Source organism: Amphimedon queenslandica, unplaced genomic scaffold (genome assembly GCF_000090795.2).
Source record: "Amphimedon queenslandica unplaced genomic scaffold, v1.1 AMPQUscaffold_12891, whole genome shotgun sequence".
Taxonomy (NCBI): domain Eukaryota; kingdom Metazoa; phylum Porifera; class Demospongiae; order Haplosclerida; family Niphatidae; genus Amphimedon; species Amphimedon queenslandica.
In genome coordinates, this window is record NW_003546873.1 from 2,795 (window position 1) to 12,346 (window position 9,552).

The 9,552-nt window shown below is 32.6% G+C and overlaps 1 long non-coding RNA gene across 3 annotated transcripts; it reads right to left on the reverse strand.

Moving 5' to 3' along the window:
- Positions 1–367: 367 nt before the first annotated feature.
- LOC109586367 (uncharacterized) lies at positions 368–8,701 on the reverse strand. Of its 3 annotated transcripts, XR_002186982.1 has the most exons (9): positions 8,663–8,701; positions 7,397–7,468; positions 6,893–6,979; positions 6,240–6,370; positions 5,223–5,359; positions 4,771–4,844; positions 1,300–1,413; positions 1,108–1,203; positions 368–482 (listed from the first exon to the last, which is right to left on the reverse strand). It is a non-coding gene; the product is annotated as an uncharacterized LOC109586367 (long non-coding RNA). The 3 variants fall into 3 exon arrangements; XR_002186984.1 differs by lacking the exon at positions 6,893–6,979; XR_002186983.1 differs by lacking the exons at positions 368–482; positions 1,108–1,203; positions 1,300–1,413 and adding an exon at positions 2,580–3,581.
- Positions 8,702–9,552: the final 851 nt, after the last annotated feature.

The window sequence follows — 9,552 nt, forward strand, 5'->3', positions numbered from 1 at the left end:
TATATCGCCCATCACTAGCACAAGCAAGATTCAGCTGCAATACTGTTAAGATAATGTACTTGGCCAATTGGTACACCTGTTAATGCATGCAGGATGGCACTGTACATAAATAAAAGACAATTCACAAAATGCATGTCTTTTTATTGACCTCCATTTAAACATTACGTTATTTTAAAAGCCACAAAGGGAGAGATAGTAGAAAGAAAGAGAGAGCTATAACTAAAAAGAGATACATGTATATGCTGCATAGAGTAGTAAAGAAACAAAAACATATGTACAGCAGCTTATCAATCTTACACTATACATGATGGATTCATGTACACACACTGTTGCCAGAAAACAAAAAAATGAGGAAATATGACACTCACCTTCTCGCTATAAAAGAGGATGGGAGAGTGTCCATCTTTGTTGCCATGATGAGGAGATTAGTGGTAGATATCAATTGTAATCTGATAAGTTCCACTTGTAGTAATAAGTATTATCTAATACAAAAAGAGAGAGAGAGAGAGAGAGAGAGAGAGAGAGAAAGAGAGAGAAGAGAGGGAGGGAGAGGGAGAGAGAGGGAGAGAGAGAGAGAGAGAGAAAGTGATAGGGAAAGACAGCAGAGAGGATGGATCAAGGGATAAAGAGATTGCAATGAGACATATTTTCTATAAAACACAACTCGGAAAATATTTGTTGGAATCAGCTGAAACTTTCTACACAGCATGAGGACATCAATATGCATCAGAAAATGCAATAAAAATTTGGAGTGATTTTGGAGCCATTTTTCGGAAAAAAAACCATGGGCTATGGTAAGCATAAGAGCTTGCTTTCCGGGTATAGCAAGGCTGCAAAAGTCGTGGCAGCCATTTTGAAGGGGGGTGAATCCTACTTAGTAATGCTACCGCATTACTAATAGCCTTTGAAAAGTGGCTGATTTTTTTAAATGCTCATAACTTGAAAAATATTTGTCAAAATTAGATCAAACTTTCTACATAGCATAATGACATTAATATGTATCAGAAACTGTAATAAAAATTTAGGATAATTTTGAAGCCATTTAAAAAAACAATTAGCAAAAATTTGACGCTGAAAATAAACAATCAATAATCAATCATTAATTACTTCAAATGAGTTATAAGACCAAAATGTCCATACTTAAATGGTATCATCAGACATACAATTTGTTCCTCCTCATGAGGCACAACAACATTAATTTATCTAGAGAAAGAAAAATATAAAACAGTTAAATTATGACATAAATACAGGGCAATTGAATGTTTATATAATTTATGATCTCTCTAGCATTATATTGACCTTTTAAAGCACTGTTGCTTGAAATGATCAGTCATAAGGATAGTATATTGTCGTAAAGCGTTATGCATGCATGCAGTCACCAAAAATCATCAGATTTTCTGTTTCAGTATATACCTAAAGTATGAGAGTTTAAAACAATCTAATTTAGAATTATAATTAAAATACACATATACTCTAAATGGTTAAGACATTACCAGTAAAAGTGAAATTAATAATAAATACAGTAAATGGAATAGGAAATGATCATAAGATACTAAATCCTTAAGTGGGTACTAGGCTTTTATTGCTAACGGTATATGCTGCTGCCCATCTTGAGGCTTGTTATGGCTATCTGCATTGCTGACTGCATCAGTGTTGCTGTCCATTGAGAGGCTTGAGAATGCTAACTAACTGCCCATACATTGACATTCAGTGTGATCAGTGTCCTATCATAAGGTGTAAGGCAGGGCCAATGTGGTAACTCCATCCAGCACCCCCTCCATTAAGGTTACGGGGCTTGCCAATAGAGCCACCCTTTAGTCATTAATGTAAGACATACTTTAAGGCCACTATTATTTGCAAGTAATAATTTTTTTGCATTTTTTGTGAGTGGCTTTAAAATTGCAAAAATTAGTACTCGCATTTATTAATAATTTACGTTTATTAATAGTTATTAATTTAAAAAATGAGCAAAATTGCAAAAATTAGTACACGTTGAATCAATACCATTAACAAATTGCAAAAATTTGTCTACTTAAAATAAGTGGCTTTAAGGTAATTAGCAGGAGGAGCTTGAGTGGTAGGATAGAACAACATCAAGGTCAATGGTATGTGCATGCAGAATGTATGTACATTGAATATCATTCCTTAAACGTAGTCTACAGTGTAGGTAAATTAAGCTATACCATAGATACGGGTCTAATATCTATGGCTATATACCCAGTGTTATAAATGTACAGTGCACATGTGTACCTTTATATAAGATTTATTTGATGGCCGGGTTAATTTCTATGACATATAGTATTAACAACAAAGTGTAACCTTATAACATTATTAATTTTATTTAAATGCATACATTAATAAATTCCTTTAAAAACATGTATTACCCCACAAATTCACAAAAAATTAATCAAATCTTTATAATATATTGATCAACCAATTAAGAGGAAAAATAAAATTTGCTAGGAACATTAGCTGCTTATATTTCCTCTAGCTATTATTGCAAATAAAGTTGACGGTCAACAGTAAAAGATTTCAAGATTACTGTTGGCATCAATCTGCTGCTTTATCATTATTAAATGTTAATTTGAGCTTTCAAGAATTCAAACAATCAATTATAACAAAAAATAACCAATCAAATCAATAATTTGAAGAAACAACCTAAAGTTAATAACCTAATAATAATAGTTAGCAAAAAATAATGTTACAGTCTAGTTCTTTGAGCTTTTACCCATCTTCTCAAACGACTCAATAAACTCATCAAATTCTTTTTTATCTTTTTCACTCATAGGCGCCGGACTTGGAGGAGGATATGGGTAATCTATCAGCTTAGGCTCACCTTTTGTACGAGAATTGTACCTCTTGACAATGACACATGGGATGCCTTGAAGAATCTTTTGAGTATCGGTCTGAATTTGAAGTGCAGTCTTTATACGCCAGACAACACCATAAGGATAGTTAACGACAATCATTTCACGGTCCACGTTTCGCTTTTTTACAAATTTGTTTGGTGGTTCAGCAGAAAGAATGGATATAAAGTACTTACGTGAAAACAACTTTTGGTGATTATCACAGACCTCTTTTGCTTCCTCCTCATCGCTAGCAAGGAGATTGTCGGCATTTATTTCGACAGCGACAACAAATCGACGAATCTCTAAAGCAGGAATGTTGTTTTTTTTGCAGTAAAATCAGGATTGTAATGGTCAATCAGTCCGGTCACTTTTAGCAATGCTAGCCTCAATACTGCTCCAGCTGTCCTGGAGAAATCGTATTCTCTATCCCAGGTCTGAGGTAATTCGCATTTCTTGATCTCATCAGACTTAATTCTACAATGCCCTTTAAGCTCAATTTTACCAGCTTCAACTTGCTGGTCAAGCCAATTACTGACCCTTGCAAATCTCCCCTCTTCTTCTTCTTCAATGTTAAGGAAATACTGCTTGCCGGAATCCATCTAGCTATATAATTTTTGCTTTGGAATACGAGATGATGCGGTCACAAATGATGACGAGCTACTCTTAGCTAAAAGTGTCATCCTTTATATAGGACAAGGGTGGTGTGATTGATTGAGAGACCATTTTCAAGAACTACATGCATGTACATATAAAATATATTAGAGGTCAAGATAAACATAATAATAATGTACATGTATTAGACCAACTGTACTACATTCACTGTATAAAATGATGTGGAGGACTAGGGTGTGCCTTGCTAGGCAGCTGGTGACGAGAAGTTTCTTAGAAGTACACATAAAATAACTTAAAGGTCAACACAAACCGCATGTACACATTAATAATTATGATACTAACATCACGTGCATGTACTTGTATAACATTTTTAAAGTATCAAAAAATTCCCTTCCAATGCTTAATTTACCACAAATAATTATTATTAGACAATTCACAAGAAATGTGTATGTATTCATTATATTGACCTTGTTTTAAAATTACAATATCAAAAAAGACAGAGAGAATGAGCTCAAAAAGACAGAAGAAAGACTAGTCCTTGCCTACGCAAAGGTGGGCGAGGCCAATAAAGAGGAGAATGAAAAAAGAAAAAGAAGAGGAGAAATTTAGGGAAATTAAAAGAAAGATAAGGAGTGATACTAGTACATACATGTACATGTACAAATTAATAATGATTGACACTTCTTAAATCTACTACATGTACATATTTTAAGTTAACCACAATATAATGGGAACTAACATTGTGCTCATATGAGTTTATTTGATTAAGCACAAAAAAAGGAAAAAATGCCATAAGGAGAGTAGGAGACAGGCTTATAGTATGTGATTTCATTAAACATGAGCTTTGTTCCATTTGAAAACTTCAAGTTTAAGCAATAACTTGCATGTATCAACATGTGTACTATACAAGTACACGTGACAATCAACCTTTACCAATCCAATAGAATGTCTTACTTTAATACAATAATGACAAAGTTATACATAATACATGTGCATGTTACATGTATATTGCTGGGATTGACCACAATGAACTCTCATAATGATATATTTAATTTTGGTAAGAAAGGTGGGCCAAAATTAAAAAATCTTATGAATTTACGACACAAGGAATATGACCATTTACAAAATATAAAATAAAAAAATAACAATTTACTAGTAAATCAAAATGAAAAATACTTTATACTCCTTTTTTAAAAATTAAAAAAACCTAGTATAAGGACAGTAGCATTGTGATACGCATATTGCATATACGCATAAACTAGATACATACATGTACATGTACGTTCACATAGTGGTATATATGACTCACAGAGAACTGTTCCAAAAGCTTCATGTGAATGCCATGTATTGAAGGACCAGCTGGTGATCACGAGGTTCCAAGAACTACACGTGAAATAACTTAAGGTCAAAAACAGGACCGCAATTCACATAAAATAAGATAATGCATTTCATGCATTACATGTATACATGTATGATATTATTTAATGCATTAATAAAATTCCCTTTCAAGCAACACTGACAATTCATAAGAAATGCATGTATTCATTATTATATTATTTTTATTGACCTTGTATTAAAATTACATTATTGAAAAAGCCACAAAGGGGATAGTAAGAGGACTAACTTATACATGTACATACAGTAGTCAACAAACAGAAACATACAGCTTTGAAATCAACCTTATATTATATACATAAGTTCATGTTTACTACATGTACACATATTGCTGTGAAAACAAGAAAGCGAGGACATGATACTCACCTCCTCGCTGTGCAACTTTCACTAGAAGGGAAAGAGGATGGGACAGTATCCATTTTTGTTGAGACATGATGAGCAGACTAGAGGTACATATGAAGTGTAATCTCCTGAAAAGTTCCACTTGTGGTAATAAGTATTATCTAAAAAAATGATAAAAAGGGGGAGAGATTGAGACATTATTCCTATACATATTAGGAGGATATATACATGTACACATGTACCTGTAATTGTGAATTACAGGTGGCTACTGTGAATTCTCATATGTCATATTTAAGTTTTTGGCAACATTGCTAATTATTCATAATTAATAAAGAAAGGCAAACCAGAATATTTTGTGCTGTATAACAAGCTTATCACTGCCATTTATGAAATTATTAAAAAATGTAACAATCTCATATATTATGATGTACAGTAGTATAGCTCCCTTAAGACAAAACTTGAGAATTATAGCACATACTTAGTACATTACATATATTGTACTACATGTATGCTCAGACGTACATGTACTTCATATATACATGTACCACAGAGTGTATGGTGTGACTGTGAGAATTGTTTCACGTGAATGTCATGTATCACTAGGCCAGCTGGTGATCACGAGCTTCCAAGAACTACATGTAAAATAACTTAAAGGTCAAAAACAGGACCGCAGCATATAAATAATATAATAATACATACATACATACGTTTCTATTGAGTATTATGCCTATATGCATGTATTGTAATTTAATGTATCAATAAAATTCCCTTCCAACAATCTATGCTACCACAAATAATTATTTTTAAAGACAATTCACACGAATTGTATCTATTTATTATTTATTACATATTCAAAAGCCACAAAGGAAGAGATAGTGGGGGGAGAGAAAGAGAAGACTAATAATACCTGTACATGCATGTACATGTACATCATACATGTACATACAGTAGTAGACAAAGTAAACATTTACAGTAGTAAACATGTACATACAGTTGTAAACGGCTACTGTGAAAAATAGAAAATGAGGAAATGACACTCACCTTCTCGTTGCAAACTTTCACAAGAAGAGAAGGAAGATGGGAGAGCGTCTATCTTTGTTGAAACATGATGAGCAGACTAGAGGTACATATGGAACTGTAATCTCCTAATAAGTTCTACTTGTTGTGGTAATCTAATACAAAAAGAGAGGGCCAGGAGTCATAGGAGAGACAGGAAGAGAGATAAAAAAAAGGACGGAAGAAATAAGAAGTGAAAGATAGAGGGATTGAGGGAGACAGCTAATTGAGGCATTATTTCTATACAATATGTACAGTATGTAATATGGGGAGGTTACACATGTACGTGTGATGAGGGACTATCTTGTTATATTTAATATTCCTGGTTAATCAACAAAAAAGACTAATATAAAAAAATAAAGAGAAACAGCACATTATGTGTGCATACATATCATTAAAAAATTAAAACATAACAGTTTCATATGATGTGGAGTAGCTCCCTTTTATGACTATATACACTTGAGAAAGCACAGCACTATATGTAATGCACATAATATGCCTTCGAGGTCTATAGCAGCAATATGAGACCTAAGCCCTGAAATATCTGCCCAAGGCAAAGCCAAGGGTACATATTGAGGTACATGTACATGTACTACATGTATGCTCATATGTACGTGTACATGTACTTCATATCATACTATAGAGTGTATGGTGTGACTGTGAGAATTGCTTCACGTGAATTTCATGTATCACTAGGCCAGGTGGTGATCACGAGCTTCCAAGAACTATACGTGAAATAACTTAAAGGTCAAAAACAGCATATCAATAATATAATAATAATACATACATACGTTTCTATTGAGTATTATGCAGATACATGTATTGTAATTTAATGTATCAATAAAATTCCCTTCCAACAATCTACGCTACCACAAATAATTATTTTTAAAGACAATTCACAAGAATTGTATCTATCTATTATTCATTGACCTTATTTTAAAATTAAATTTTCAAAAGCCACAAAGGAAGAGATAGTGGGGGAGAGAAAGAGAAGACTAATAATACCTGTACATGCATGTACGTGTACATGTACATCATACATGTACATACAGTAGTAGACATATTCAACAATACATAAACCCATGTACTACATGTACCTGTACACATACTGTTGCTTTAAAACAAGTAAATATGACACTCACTTTCTTAAGAGAAAGAGAATGGGAGGGAGAGTGTCCATCTTTGTATTTTAAGACATAATGAGCAGACTTGGCCTTGAATAAAAGATATGTTTGTGAAAAAAGAGAGAGAATTGAGGATTGAGAAAGAAATTGAGGGAGAAAGAGATCAAGTAAAACATACTGAAAAGTTTCAGTTTAGTATAAGAGTGTTATACACAAATATATAGTGGTACATGTCAAGGGCTATCAATAACTCTAATATGTCATCTTAAAGTTTTTGGCAAAAAGCAAAATTGATAAAAAGGAAAATTAATTGATAATAATAATTAAGAAAGATAATACAAAATTAAAACATTTTATACACTATATATTATGCTCATCAATATAACGCCATTTAGAAACAATTTCATGTATAATGAGGAGTAACTACCTTAAGACAAAACTTGAAAAGATGCATTGTGTGAAAAAATTGTATTGTGTTATATACAGATATATAGTGGTACATGTCAGGGGTTATCATTAACTGTCACATGTTATTTTAAAGTTTTTAGCAAAAAGAAAAATTAATATTTGATAATAAAGAAAGACGGCACAAAATTAAAACATTTTAATCACTATATAATATGTTTTTCAACATAGCGCTATTTAGAAAATCATAACAATCTCATGTAAGACAAAACTTGAAAAGATGCAGCACTAGAGAGTAAATACTTAATCTGTACATCACATATTACATGTACATATTTGTGTACTTCACGTACAATAGAGTGGCAGGACTGTGAAATAATCTACATGTGAATGCCATGCATTGATAGACCAGGTGGTAATCACGAGCTTCCAAGAACTACACATGAAATAACTTAAAGGTCAAAAATAGGACCGTAGCATATCAATAAAATATTAATAATAATAACAACACATACGTTTCTATTGTTACAAGTATTATGCACATACATGTATTGTAATTTATTACATTAATAAAATTCCCTTCCAAGCAGCTTTCATGCTACCACAAATAATTATTATTAAAAGACAGTTCACAAGAATTGTATGCATTTATTATTTATTGACCTCATTTTAAAATTACATTTTCAAAAGCCACAAAGGAAGAGATAGTGGGAGAGAGAGAAAGAGAGCTAACTAAGAAGAGATACATATACATGTACATACAGTAACATTAGTAAGCAAAGACATACACCATGAGGACTGAAAATTGTTAAAATGGGCCTAAGTCTCACCACCCTGCTTGCATGCCTGAATAATCAATAATTTTGTAAGCTAGCTTACCTAGAGTACACTTTTATGTGCTCTGAGGTCTAGTAATGTATATGTACTTGTCTACTTCTGCCACCTGTCAGTCTGTACCTCTTAGTTCCTCCATTCCTTCCATTATGTATTATTCAGCTCACTATCAATGTTCAGCCATATCCTAATAGGGGAGGGGTTGTGTGGTTTATCTGTTTGTACTACACAATGTAAACATTAATTAACTAAGTAAAAATGGGATTCAGTATATAGATCTACTAGTGGACTGCATACTTCAATTAGAATATCATACCCTAAGACAAGCAGGCAGAAGGAGAGAGAGAAAAAAGATACAAGTATGGAAATGCAGTTTTGAAGAAATACACATACAGTACAGGTGCATGTATCACAAAAATATAGTGAATATAGTACTGTATCTACATACTTTATAATCATAATGCATTAGTGTAATGAAACAGCTTCTTGTGTCCTCATTTGGCTAGTAATGCATAGAAAATACTTTATAAATTACAATGTGATCAGTGACATTTAAGGGCTATAGTAAACAAAAATAATTAGCTACATAACAAAAACAACAATAAAAGCAGCATGAATCCGTTATTTCAGACTCTATTAGCAGAGTTTGCCACAAAGCATGCTAAGTGAGCCAATGAGCATGAGCTTCATGAGCTGACAAGCACTGCAATACTGAGTACGTGGTGGCATTTGGAGCAACTTTAAAAACTCATAAAAATCTAAATTTGACCAGAATCAGTTTAAGCTTTCTACACAACATAAGTACAGTTATGTGTATCATAAAAGTATAAAATGTGGACTTTTCTCCTTTTATTTTTGACAAAATTTGATAAAAATTCAATTTTTAAGCATATTTTTAAAATGGTAAAAAATTCAAACTTGATTGACTTTCTATA